The 15,043-nt window shown below is 34.6% G+C and overlaps 1 long non-coding RNA gene across 2 annotated transcripts in view; it reads right to left on the bottom strand.

Annotated features, from left to right (window-relative positions):
• LOC135273831 (uncharacterized) overlaps positions 1 to 15,043 on the bottom strand; it is a 440,128-nt gene that overhangs the window by 1,715 nt on the left and 423,370 nt on the right. For both annotated transcript variants that reach the window (XR_010341621.1, XR_010341620.1), the window contains exon 3: positions 7,879 to 8,035. This is a non-coding gene — a long non-coding RNA (uncharacterized LOC135273831). The remainder of the gene's footprint in view (positions 1 to 7,878; positions 8,036 to 15,043) is intronic.

The raw sequence follows: 15,043 nt of genomic DNA, 5'->3' as shown, positions 1-15,043 counted from the left end.
TACAAGTGTTTTTTTAATCAGATATATTCTTACAAATATTTTCTCCCAGTTTGTGGCTTGTCTTATTCTCTTAACGATGTCTTTCATAGAGCAGAAGTCTTTTATTTTAGTAAAGTCACACTTAACAATTTTTTAAAAAATGGATAGTGGTTCTGGTATTGTGTCTAAAAAGTAATTGCCAACCCTAGAGTCATTTAAATTTTTTTCCTGTGTTTTCTTCTAGAAGTTTTCTGACTTTGCATTTTACATTTAGGCATATGATCCATTTTGAGTTAATTTTTGCATATGGTGTAAGTTCTGAGTCTAGGTTTATTTTTTCTGCATGTGGATGCCCAATTGGTCAAGTACCATCTGTTGAAAAGACAGACTATCCTTTCTTCATTGAATTGCCTTTGCTCCTTTGTCAAAGATCAGTTGACTCTCTTACTGTATTGTATGGTTCTATTTCTGGGCTCTCTAGTCTGACCCATTGATCTATGTGTCTATTCTTTTGTCATTATGCCCAATTTTGATAGATGAAGAAATAATCTCAGGAAAGTTGAGTGATTACCTTGAAGTCACACACCACTAAGTTGCAGACTAGGAATTTGAACTTAGTTTTTGAAGTCATATGCAATAATCAGTTCACTAAACTACAGCTACTTCTCTTTCAATGCAGAACAAAAAACATGTGACCATTAATTGTAATCCCATAACCAGTCTGTTTCCCTTGCATTCTTCTCTTTGACCATATGCTCTACAGCACATTGGTCACATGGGGGCAGATTTGGCAAAGAGTGGCTACTGAGTACACACTACATTATACAAAGTAAGTCCCATCTACTTGTGTAATCTGAACCTTGGTATTGTCAGATTTGAGGCTCATTGCTTTAATGAAATTTGCACAGGTGCAAATTAAAACCCAAGACCCTTCACAGTCCAAGATGAAAGATTTCTGATAACACTGTACTTGCTGGATAATGGCATGAGCTGCTAATGATGCAGCTGCAAGGGCTTGATTATTACTCCTGCTCCTGGTTTCTGTTAAGGACGTCTGGGGAGAGAGTGGAATCAGTTTCGCTGGGAGACATGTTTTCAGGGCCCTCAGTTTGTTACTGTAGAAATTTTTAGGTAAGAAAAAGTTTAGTTTGAAGTTTAAAGTTTTGTTTTTAAAGGAAGCATAACTTCGATTTGCATCCAGCTGGCATTCTATTGGACTTAGAATATTTTGCACATATAGTCATCATTTTTTCAGACATAAAGGCTTTAAGTTAAAGGCCAGTGTTTCCTAGTTTTCAAGATGGAAGGACTTTCTGGTCATTGCCTCTCAGAGAATTATGCAACCAACAATGAAGGGAAATTTAAGACTTAAGTTACATTCTTTGGTACTTGGGCAAGACTTTGGGGAAAATTCTGGATAAGGAATGAATTCAAAAATATTAGCCTTGTCACATAGGACAATTAAGAATCCTGCCATTCCACACGTTTTATGCTTGCTCAGTGGAGCTATGGCAGGAGGATAAATGATAATCGAATTAGGGTTCTTTCCATTCTCAGATCCCCTAGTACAGTTTATATCAGAGAGTATACTTCAGAGACGTTACTATCTGAGATATAAACCGTGTATCCTAATTATTTTATCACTTTAAAGCTTAAAGATAATTTAGGAACATGGATCATAGAATAAGGTATCACTGAGTTGCTAAAATGCTGTTAGTAGAAGAAATTGTGAGATGTTTGAAATATAAAATCTAGATTTTCCTGAACAGACCAATAATGAGCAATGAAATTAAATCAGTAATGAAAAATCTCTTAAAAAATAAAAGCCCAGGACCAGACAGATTCATAGCCAAATTTTACCAGACATACAAAGAAGAGCTGGTACTAATCTTACTGAAATTATTCCAAAAAATGGACGAAGAGCTATTCCTTCCTAACTCATTCTGTGAAACCAGTGTCACACAGGATGGAGCTGGAAGCTATTAGCCTAAGTGAAATACTCAAAAACAGAAAATCAAGTACCGTATGTTCTCACATAAGCAGGAGCTAGACAATGGGTATGTGTGTGTATAAAGAGGGGAATAATAGACTCCAAAAGCAGGGAGGGTGGAAGAGAGTTGAAACATTACCTGTTAGGTACAGTGTTCACTATTTGGGTGATGGGTACGCTAAAAGCCCACACTTCACCACTATACAGTATATCAATATAACAAAACTGACATGTACTCCATGAATCTGTAAAAATAAAAATAAGATAAAATCTAGATTCTTTAGTATATAGTTAAATAACTAAGAGATCAAGCTGTTATTAATAATTTCTATACATAGTAATATTGAAATAGCTATTCCTTAGGATGTTTTATAAATAAAAATAGCTAAGAGGAGCTCTCTCTTACTGAAATAAAATTACTTCTCAAATACTTTTTACTGATAGGTTTTGCAGTGTAATCTTAGCAATTCCTCGCATCTCTCAAAAGGCATGGATGTGTATTTATGCTATCGAAGTGTTCAGAACTCCAAACTTCCTAAGAAATAATGCTTTATAACATCTGTATTTCAAGTATGGGCTAAACAACTTTCAGTGTATATTCTCAGTGCTAGTTTTGAACTTTTTCACATATGGGAACTAACAATTTTCTATTATAACTTAGAATATTTGGAATATAATGGTGAGAATTAAGCTTTCTAATACAGTACTATCATCTCAGGCTCAGGCAGGATTGTCTAATTGTATTTCTTTCCTATCAGGGCAGATTGCTTGGGGCAGAAGTTCCTACTCTAGGTGATATGATGGACCACTGTAATGAGAGAAGAGTTTTCCCTTTCTAGTATTTCTAATTTCAAAACCAATGAATGTAGTTTTGTGATATATTCTTCAGTGTCTCCTTTTTCTGGTTCTTCCCTGGCTCAGAAATTTCCTTCCCTTAAGAGGCATTTTACAAGATAATAAAACACACTTCCCATTACCCTTTCTTGGGAGAAGTTAGTCCAGACATAAGAAAGTTTATGATCTAGCCCCAACATCCTACTCAGTTTCAGTGAGGGCTTTAGCCTATATGCACAATTTCTCCATGAGGGATTAGTTCATGAGCATCTCACAATACCACAAGCCATTTATTCTATTATGCCTAAAGAATAACCCCAAGTTTAAATAATAGTAGAATCAGAGTTACTTATTTCTAAAAAATATTTTGTTCATTACCTGGGAATAATGAACAAAATCAAGAAGATACATCTGTCCTCAGGGACAACCTGTTCACCCCTTATCTTTAGCAACTCCTCCTTTAGGGAACCGTAGCTCTAAGTGGCCCAGAACCTTCCTCCAAGACACCTGCTGTGTTGAGAAACATTGTGTGTTTTGTAATTTCACTCTGATTTACTACCTACTAAAGAGGCTACAGTTAGGCTTGAACAATAAAACAAACTGTATCACAGTGTAAGCAAGTTTTATGTCTTGTGTGATGGTCATGTTTTATCTTATTAAAGAACACCTGCTCCTAGATGACCCTAAGGCAATATTTCCCAATGTATTGTCCCATTTCCCTGAATGTTAATCCATACTCTGGTGAGGGGAAGGCTTTCATGGTCAAAGGACCTCTTGGGTATTTTGAACAGATTTATTTGGCTTAGGACTTTGAAGAGCCTTTATTTTGTTAGAGTACTCTGTGAATCTCTGTGGAGGGATTTAATATGTGATGCTATTTGTGCAGCATTCCATGAGACCACTTTTTCATGAAACACAATTTGGGACACAATGCTCAAAAGATGTCCAACTAACAGTGATGATTGCAGACACAATTACAGACGGTTGAGGGGACAGGTATTTAATTTTGGCCAAGTAAAAATTGGGTTCCCTTTCTTTCATAATGAATAACTAATAGACCCAAGGCGATACAATATAGTTAGGAAAAGGCAGTAGAATCCAAAGAATAAGAGCTTTGTTGAGACTCTGATCTTGATATTAACCATGAATAAAATTAGCAAATTCATTAGTTTTAGAGCCTTGTTTGTCTACAAAAGTGGTTGTAATAATTCTTGCTTGGTGAAGATATTCAAATGATTATCTGAGATAATTCTGCAAGGACCTAGAAAAGTCTTTGGAATAGAATGTTTGTAAAGTAAATTTTCATGTTCTTTCCTTCTCCAAGATTCTTTTCTCTACCAGGGATTAAATTTGAAATATGGGATAAATATAGTTTTTCATGTCTCAGGATAACTTCCTCTATTTTACATGATAATTTGAAATAAGCATTCACAGAGTATTTAATATATATGTATGTAGGTATATATACTAGTTATGATGATCTATCTTAATGGGAATAATTAAGATAAAAGAGACACAGACTTTGCCCTAATGCAGTATTTTGTCTATTATTCAGTCAGGTAAACAAATGCCATTGTGTCATATAATTATAAACAACAATTTACAATTTCATAGCATTTTCACGTGTTATCTCATTTAATCTTCACAAGAACTTTTGAAATAGATATTATTGCCCTATTTCTATATAAAGAAAAATAGAGCACAGGATAGTTGAGCAACTTGGTCAAGGTCATTCACCTGCCAACACCAAGAGCATAAACAAGAATCCAAGTCCTGTAACTTAAATCCTGCAACTTTTCACTCTTTTCATGATGACTGTACTCACTGCGTTTTAAGTGACAGTGTCCTAGATAATTCTTTCTCTTTTTAAATGAAGACCATGTAATTTTCTGTCAAAACAATGACTTACTGTCAAAGAGACTAAGAACACCTTAGTTGCTTAAAACTAATATACAGTTTCAGCTACAGAATGTCCTTTTAAATGCTCTTGAAATGTATATTTTGTAGGGCTTTGGGAGCCTCAGCCTTGTACTATTAACTCAGTGGGTGGCCATGAGTTACTATCTCAAATAAGACAGAAATAAGAACTAGGTTTCTCCTTGACAAAAGGAACAATATGATACAATCTGGAAATAGTTTAGAAGGTTTAAGATGGTATAGAAGTGTGCTAATTTTTAATTATTCTTTCAAATGTGGGAAGCAGTGATAATATGAAAGCAATTAATAAGGGGTTTGTAATACATTTCATGATAGCCTTTGTTAGACCGGAATAGTATCAACGATTAAGAGTCTGCTGTCCTTGGGAGTTTACCAGTGAGTGGCTTTGGATTTCAAACTTGATGATTTTGAGAGCAAGTTTATAATAACATTTGCTACAGATATTCCTAGCCTATCTCAGGGTTGACTGTGTAAATAGTGTTTCCCAAATAGGAAGCCCATCCAATAGTAAAACTTTCTGTTTACGCTAAGCTCCTTGGAATACTTTAATTCACTGAAGCATCTGGAAAATCAATTGATATTGTTCTGGGCTTCTTGTTTGTTTCTCTTTTCCACATAAAGTGTTAAAAATTTCAAGCTTTAAAAAAGTTTTCTTTCATAATGAGTTCTATAACTTAAGGCCTTACAGGAACAAAGATCTTCCAAAAATTTTTATCTGCCCTCTGCCCCCTACCACCATGATCCTTTTATGATATGTTTTTCTTTTCAACTTTTTTTTTTAACTTAAGATGTTTCATTGGTGTCTAAAAAATTTAAAGTGATATAATTCATTTTTGACAGAACTCTGGGTAAAGACTTAGAACTTGTCCTTCTGGAGTACAGTTTGGTAATATGTATTTAATAAATGTTAAGTACCAACTCTAGGCTCCAGGTTAGGTGATGAGAATATTAAGGTGAATAATACATGGTTTCTGCTTATAAGAAACTCAAAGTCTACCTGAGAAGAAACACATGTGACAGATGTGATGATGAGTAGACAGCAGATCTCACCTCTGCAGAGGCCATAATTTGGCCATCCACACTTACAAACCTGCCTCCATTAACCCTGTGGTGGTAATGTAGGACTGAGGCCAGGAATACCAGAGACTTTCCCTAAGATATTTTCAACTTATGGCAAATTAGAGAAACTTCTCTTCTTTCTGGAATAGGAGGTGATAGAATGTGAGTCCAGAGTTGACTATAATAGCCATGGAGTACAGCAAGTTTGTGGCAATAAAGATCTCAAAGCAGATCAGAGACAAGAAATCAAGAAAGACTTGACAAACTTGGTTTCTAGATCTAGTTGCCCTTTTCCATGGTCTGGGTACTAGAGCCAATTAACTTTCTGTTTTTGCTTGGATCAAAATTTGTTATATTATAAATAAAACCGAAATTTGCAAAATACTCTTCATTTACCAAGGAAGTGCATTTCAGCCAAATGTATAATAAAACAACTAATTACCAGCTGTAAATATTGGGGAACATGTGCCCTACTGTTGAGTACTACTTTCTCTGCTTTGATTATAGTGATGCTGGAGGAAAAAAGACACCCATGTAATAAGGCTGATAATTTTGAGGCATATGTAACATGAATATCAGTGGGTTTTAAACTTCTTGAGCAAGAGGCTTTAGGAAATCCTATATAGAAGTCTCAACTCTGGAATTCCAAACAACTAGTTTCTCCTATATTTTGAGAATTCGCAATTGACCTCTCAGGATTTCTCGTATGTGCTTTGAGCGTTGGAAACCAGTACCCCACAGATCACTTATCTTAGGATAGCATATTCCCTACACAGTGAGTTTCCATATGGTGTGCAGGCAGGGTGCTGAAAAGATGAATAACATATTAATTAATTTGATTTTTAAATTACTTTTTTCTATAGCTGGAAATTGAAAATAACTACAATATTAAGCAATTTTACAATAAAGTTAGAGCATGAATAACATACACTTTCAAGAAATGTATTTAATTAGTCTTGAATAGTATGGTCAATGTTGGCTTATTTTTTCCAGAACTGCTGGAAAGAATTAAACCATGAAGCAGTCATTCTTAACTCAGAATTATCTAACAAGAACTTTAATTAACACTGGGAAAAACAAGATAGCGATTGCCATAATGGTAATTGCATTTGGAAGCCAGAATTCTCAATGCAGCTAAAATCCTAATTTATTCTATTTTTTGCATCATCCTGTTCATTGAGGGGAGCAAATGTCTTTTCGCAGGACCACAGCTGTGGACATCGTCTGGCATCACCCAGAGCTCAAGGTGATTCTATTGCACATATAACACCCTTAACAATTGATTCAGTTCCTTAATTATATTGTAATTTCTTGTGCTCACCTCATAGCACCATGATTAAAGCAATAGCTGAAGGACAATACAGGCACCTAAACCCACATTTAAGTAGTTATATAAGATTCTGGCTTTTCGAAAGAAGTACTGGGTAAAGTAAAATCCCCGAGAAGTAATATGACAGAGATCTGATTCTTAAGCAAACTTTGCACAAGTGTTGGAGCAAAATTGAATTATTTTCTCCAGTCAGCTTCTTGTTCTGTGTCTTTGATGTCTAGAACAGTGCCTAGAAACTCAACAATTACTTACTGAATAAATACATTAAATAAAGAAATGTATAATTAACTATAGAATCCTGATACAATAAAGTGATATTGATGACACGACTGTAGGATAAAAATGTGTGAAACATCAAAGATCAGACAGCTGAGCAGGAAAGCTACTCAGATCACTTAGAACAGCTGTTATTGTTTTCATCATACACACACAGCTGAGGGAAGTGTGTTCCCTAAGGAGAAGATGACATACTTAAGATAACTATCATTAAAGGCCAGAATAGGTCATAGCTAATGAAGGCAAAACCAAAAATGTACTAGTGAATTTGGTGAATGTGTTTCTCCTTCAATTACATTAAGCATACATTTATACAGGAATCCTATCTGGAAGTAAAAATTCTCCATGTAGCCAAAATAAAAATCTTAGCTATATTTTATCTCTACATATTTCACTTATCTATGGTGTATTTAATTTTGTGAATATTTCATTTGTTAATCATCTGTGCATTTGATAAACACAAATTTCTCACCTATGATTTTAGGTGAGGATTGAGTTCAGCAGCTACATGTTAGCGAAAATATGAGGATGTAAACACACTGTGCTGTGGCTGTGTGATGTTCTCAGTGTCTCAGGCTCCACATGTATTTCTTCTTCACTGTCCAGGACACTATTTGAAGAAAATATACCTACAAAAACAGGCACCAGAAGAGAGGGATTGTCTGGTTATAAAATAACCACCCATACAAAGGAAAAATACCTGAACCAATTACTATAAACAAAATCAGTCTGTCAAAGGACTACACAACTGCTTTCATAAAAATAATTTAATAGAGGAAGTAAACAAATCCTTAAGTTAATCTTTAATTCTTCTTATATTCAAATATTTCATAGCATAGACAGGCAAGTAAATTTTCCAAATCCTTTTTACAAAGTCAGTATTATGTGGATACAAAACAAATCTTACAAAGAATACATTAAAAATATTGTGGATCATTTCCTCTTCTGAATATTCATGGGATTATCCTAAATACACCATTAAAAATATATTCATGCACTATATTAACATAATATGGGCATTGAAATGGGAGTTAGGAATAATACCTTTCAATATTAAGAAAACTATTAAAAATAGAAATTTTTAATTGTAAGTATTCCTAGTGAAGCAATGTTTATTCAGTATTTGTCTACTTATTAAACAACCTTCCTAATATTGTTAAGAGTTTTAATCTTGGCCAGGTGTGGTGATTCATGCCTGTAGTCCCAGCACTTTGGTAGGTCAAGGCGGGAGGATCACTTGAGCCCAAGATTTTGAGATCAGCCAGGGCAACACAGTGAGACCTCATCTCTACAAGAAATATAAATATTAGCCAGGGATGGTGGTGTGCATGTATAGCCCCAGCTACTTGGGAGGCTGAGGCAGGAGAATCACTTGATTTCAGGAGGTTGAGACTGCAGTAAGCCATGTTCACACCACTGGACTCCAGCCTGGGCAACAGAGTAAGACCCTATCTCAAAAAACCTGAGTTTTAATGTTATACTTCTAACAGTAACATAATGATTTCTGTGTTTGCTTTGAGATACATATCAATATTTTAAATCACTTTTAGTGCTTATCATTTCTTCTCATCTTTTTTCTGGTCAATACCTCAATAGATTTTTTTTAGTACAGATCTGTGAATGGGTTAGTAGTGCTTTTAGTGTTTCTGTGTGTTTGAATATTAGCATTTGATTCTCATTCTTGACTAATTTGCTATGTTGGCTGTCATTTCCCCTCATCACTCTGAAGATATTATTCAATCTTCAGATAGAATATTTATATTTTATCTTATTTCTATTCTATCAGAAATAGAATAATATCTTCAGAGTGATGAGAAGAAATGACAGTCAACATAGCTAATCCTGTATCTATTATAGTTAATAAAAAGTCTGCTTTTTCTCTAGTTCCTATCTGTGTAGGGAATATGATTTTTCTCTCTGATGGTCTTCATGGTTAATTTTTGATTTTTGATATCCTGCAACTTGATTTTGTTGCAATACGGAAAGATACATACAGATGTATGTTTATGTTTAGATTTGTATTTAGCTTTGTACTTAGCGTGTACTCTGAAGGTCAGGATTTATATCGTTATTTCTGGAATAGTCTCAGCAATTATTCTTAAACATGTTTCTTCTCCATTCCTTGTTCCTGGGAATTTACATTAAAAATAATCCACTGAACTTAGTTTTTATATTTATATATTTTTGTTTCTCTGTTGGTAAATTTTTTGATGCTATTTTTGAGTAAACTTTGACTATATCTAATTTAGGTTTTACTCTTTTTATTTTAAAAACTATTCTAAGATTTATGCTTGATGATTCATAATTCCTACTTGATTGAGATTTCTGATCTGTTTCATAACCTCTTATACTATTGGAAGATACATTTTTATATATTTCTTTGACTATCCTAGAAATAATTACTGAAATGTTTCATATGTGTTCTGTAAAATTAATATCCATTTTGAAAGCTGGTTCTTTTTACTGGTTTCCTTCAACAAAATTCTTAATATAGTTTAATGTTTTTGTTGTCCAGCTCATTCTGATAGTGAATATATATATACATTTTAAAATATTTTTCCATTGCTTTTTTATTTTCTATGTTATTCTCTTCTTTGCCCTATTTCAACTTTCTTTCCTTATCCAGCTTCACTCTTAATCTCCCTCTCCTCTCTCTTCTTTGTTCCCACTTTTCCATGTATCAGTTTTACAATTGTCTTCATCTAGACCTTTGGTCCCCCAAACAAATACCAAGTCTTGTAATTGAGCTTTAAGGCTTCTTCCTGAGATGATCACAGAACAAATTACATGACCACATAATACCATCTCCCTCATGAATATAAGGCTCTTGGTTATCTTCTGATCAGCTTTTGTAACACCTGTGGGAAAGGATGCAGAATAAGCACACCGTTTAGTTGAAGATGTGTAGAGCTGAGTCCCCATATTTAAGCAGTGACTCCAACTCCCATTATTCTTCCTATTCTTCACTAGATCCTATTCCCATTTCAGATGGAGCACTTTTAGTTTCCTTCACTCTGCAAGAACCAAGCCCTTAATACCATTGACTGCTTCAGCATCCTGGACTTAACACACCTTGGATTTCAGCCTGCTCACTCTTTGACATTTTGATTCCACCAGAGTGTCTTATATGTTTTTTTCTAATCTAGATAAGTATTTTCAATTTTCTCTTTGTGTGTCTGTGCCATGTATCATTGTCAGACATAAACTGATTGCACCATTTTGAATTGAAATGTTCCCATATTTGATGTTAGAAGGCATTATACCAATTATTTTTACTGAAATTCAATTATAGTGTACTCGCTGAAATCACTTTTTAAATTTTGCTCATTGGAGAACACTATAGTTTTAGAACTTTTAAATCTTTGAAAATTTATGGTAATCATTAACTATGGCTTCAATATACCTAGATGTTTAAAATGTCTCTTTAAAAATCTGTTCCAATATATTAGCAAGAATCTACTCTCAAGTAATTTTATATGTAACAATGTTTTGTAAATTCTAATGTCCATATATAGATGATTTGAAGTATATGTGATAAAACTATTAGCGGAATTTAACTCACAAAGAAATAAAAAACTAACAGCTTTTAAATTAAAACACATCAGGACAACAAAATCTCTTGAGAAGTTAAATGGCCTAAGTTAAAAATACACAGGAAAGGAAATCTGTTGGTAGTGAACAAATGAACTCAGAAAAGCTGAATTTTATCACTTAAATCTTTTATCCTTTGTCTTTTTTCTGGTGATATAACTGATCTATAAATAGCTAAACAACTTACGGGTCTCATATGTGATAGAAGGCATAGTATATTAAATGAAGCCGAAACAAGAGAAAATCAAAGTCCTTTTGACCCTTGGGTTCCTCCGCATATTCTCTTCTTCATTTGGTGCTACATCTCTGTGTAAAAGACCACAATTAAATAGCCATACACAGGCAATGCTGCTATTGTGTGGCAAAATTACTGTAGCTTATGTTCCTGGTTTTGCTTCATGAGTTCTGAAAATGTCATAAGCTGGTTCTTTTATTTGAATTGATTCTTCAGAGAAATTCATTGAACTACAGAGAAGCTAATATCCTCTGTTTTTCCAATAGCATACTTGAATATGCAAAAATACATAATGTATTCTTATAAAATGAATTACTATTCACATTCTATTAGAGAAAACCATTTAGGCAACCAATTGTCTAATATAAAAAATCCTGGGTTTTGTATTTTATTTACTTCTTAAGATATTTATTTTAAAATATTTGAAAACAATATTAATTATTAGGTACTTTCTGTATTAAAATAAAAGGTACTTTCCATATTAAAATAAAATTTGCCTTTAAGTAAATTCTACTGGCCAATTCTGGCCTTCTCTCCAGTGCCACACAGAATGAGTCAAGCCTTGTTTATGTTATATTTTGTTGATTTGAATTCCTCATTTCAGCCTGCTAAACTATTTGGTTTCTGATTCTCTTAGTCAGCTTTCAGGTATTTCCCAGATTCTTGAAATCTGCAAATTAGATACATTCACTTTTTATGTCTGTATAAGTCCATTTTCATACTGCTGATACAGACATACCTGAGGCTGGGTAATTTATAAAGAAAAAGAGGAGGTTTAATGGACTTACAGTTCCACATGGCTGGGGAGGCCTGACAACCACGGCAGAAATCGAGAGGCGTGTCTTACTCCCGTGGCAGCAGAAAAGAGGGAATTTGTGCAGGGAAACTCCCCCTTATAGAACTGTCAGATCTCATAAGACCTACTCCATGAGTCAAGTACCTCCCACCAGGTCCCTCCCATGACACATGGGAATTATGGGACCTAGAATTCAAGATGAGATTTGGGTTGGGACACAGCCAAACCATATCAATGACCTCATTCAAATTATTGATGGAAGCATTGAAGATGACAAGGAAAAGCTCAGCAACACGAGACAAGGTGTATTCCATTAAATTGAACTTGTGTTTTTATTAATGAGCCCTCTGTAGTCCTACAACAATGTCCAAATCCATCTACCTATAGTATTATCAGTCTACATTTGAGTATCTTGTCCAAAACCTTTGCTGAATTTCAGGTATTCTAACTTTATGACATTCTCTTTATCAGTTTAGGAATTCTTTCAAAAAAGAAATGAGATCAGTGTGGTATAACCTGTGAATCTATGAATGCATTTTGCTATCACTTCTTTTCCTCATTAATGATAGACTGAGTGAAACTTTTGATGAGTCAGAGATTGACATGGTGGCCAAACCCAGGATTATGCTTAGTGTTAACACAGTAGTGTTAGCTAAACTCTAGGAGCATGTGGTCATTGCCTTACAGATTACAACTAGATATGTTTACCTTTCCAGGATTCATATGTCTACAGCAGGTCTTTTTGGAACTCAAACCCTTCAAGGACCACAGCTGTGGCCTCTACTTTCCTCACCTCTGTAAACTTAAATTTCATCCAACCTTTTTATCTGTGAATTATATGCAAAATTTGGCTGATGTCACAAAGTGAAGAGGAAAATATTGTCTTCCTTCCAAAGTCCTCATGCTTTTGCCCTTTGACTGAATATAGATAGTGGTCAAAATTTTGCCCTGAATCCAATGGCCTGCCTTTATATCCATGACTGCATTTTCTGAGTTGCCTTTGCCAATTAAGCCCTCCAAATGCCTTTTTTTAAATCTATCAAATGGAAATGATAATATTGTCTATTTCACAGGGTTGCTGTGATAATTGAGGAATTGCATGTAATACATTTAGAAGAGTTATTGGCACATAGTAAGCTCTAAATAAGTATTAACTATTTTAATTGCTATTGTTGCTTGTGAAGGAGGTAGTTTTTCTTTTTTTTTTTTGAGAAATGCTGGTTTCTTGAAGTCTCCAGTTCTGTATTAGTTAACTGAGATTGCCCCTGTGCATACATTATTAAAATTATTTCCAATCATGGATAGTTTAGCTCTTCAGAGAATTACAGAACTGGTAGCAAATGTTGAGCAATATGACCCTGCTCCAGTAGGTACTGCCTTAACGATACCAGTAATGGCTTGTTTTCACAAGTCCCTCTTCATCTAACAAGCAGAAAGCACTTGACAGACATTATCAAATAAGAATTTTGAGAAGTTGCTAGGCTACGAGTACTCTATGATTGTTTTGGTTTTGCACAGGGATTCTAAGTAACTTGCTTACTTTCACATAGAAAGACAGCGGGAAAAGCCCATTACATGGGCCTTTGAAATCTCATTTGAAGGTTTGGACTCCCCAAACAACTAACTTTGGAACAACCTACATCACAAACATTCTCTCTATATGTAAGATGATTTAATCTAAATAACTGCAATGTGAAATCTGGCAGAAATCTGGACAGCAATTAAATTTGGAATATATCCAGCCTCAGCTTGATTCAGTAACCCTAATGATCAATCACAAAACCCATACACAATTGGAAGGAAGAAATAAGGAGGAAGTTCACAATTTTAGCCTGTTTGGCTTTTGATGAAGTTTGACAAGTATGGGACTATGTGCCAGGGGCTATGCTGCTCACAATTAGAGTAAAAGTGGTTTTAGGGACTGAGACTCAAATAAAATGGTGAAATAAGAATGCAGATGTTGATAGAAATGGAGATAAATTTACACCAATATACCACTGTGATAAACAGAAGTATCAGATGATAAATTCAGGAGATGCTATTTTTGACTGGGACCTGGAAATGCCTTTTGGAAAACAGATGCTTCAAATAAGGTCTTAAAGAGTGAGCAGGTTGGAAACTGCAGCGTACATTTGGCAACGGGAAAGAAAACACTTTGCAGAGCCAGACCAGAAGACCTGGAAAGCTTTTGTTGATGTAAACAGGCTATTATGCCCTATTCATGTATTCTCCTGGGTTGGTAGGGAGCTCAATTTTACTTTTTCTCCAACTTAAGACCAGATTCTTGTTAATCTATTTGAAAAGAGAACAAAAGAGATTAAAAAAGGAGGTTTTTACTTTTCTTTCAAACTTCTTTCAGAGGGGAGATATATAAGTCACAAATCAAAATGCTTGGTATATGTACATACCAGCTCCTTAAGTAGCTTATTGCAGAAACTAAATCAGTGTGATATTTATTTCCTTGTTTAATTAAGAATATGGTAGTGGTAAGCTTTGCACTCATCATCTCACTAGGGCAGCATTAGAATTCTGCTGAATTTTACTAATTGCAACCCACTGGTCCATCTACAGGCAAGAGGAGTGTAATTGCTAATCAAGGATACTTTCAGTTCATTTTCCTACTACCTGGACTGGGGAGAGATGATAATAGATCCATTGTATAACCAATGCTTTTAAGAGATATTCCAAATATTGCTGACTGAACCTTTAAGATTGAAAAGATTTTTGGCTCAGATTTTTGTGTATTATTTTCAAAAAAAGACTGGGCTTTTCTGAAGAATAGAAATTGTTAATATGCTCTGTGTCAGTGACAGTGGTAAGGAACTCAATGAGTGTTTGATGAGTTACACAATGCTGTGTAGGAGAGTGAGAGATCACTTCCACCCCCCCATTAGTTTTTATGTAGCCTCTTCAGCTTAATCTAGGAACCAAATGGGCATAAGGCAGATTTACAAGCGAAAAGCCATACACATTTTGTTAGTTTTACATGTACATGGGGATCTTCACAAGAGAGTG

The sequence above is a fragment of the Aotus nancymaae genome, unplaced genomic scaffold (genome assembly GCF_030222135.1).
Source record: "Aotus nancymaae isolate 86718 unplaced genomic scaffold, 86718_ANA_hifiasm-v0.15.2.pri h1tg000009l, whole genome shotgun sequence".
NCBI lineage: Eukaryota > Metazoa > Chordata > Mammalia > Primates > Aotidae > Aotus > Aotus nancymaae.
The sequence above is the reverse complement of the archived record's forward strand: the minus strand, read 5'-3'. Positions and strand labels throughout refer to the sequence as shown.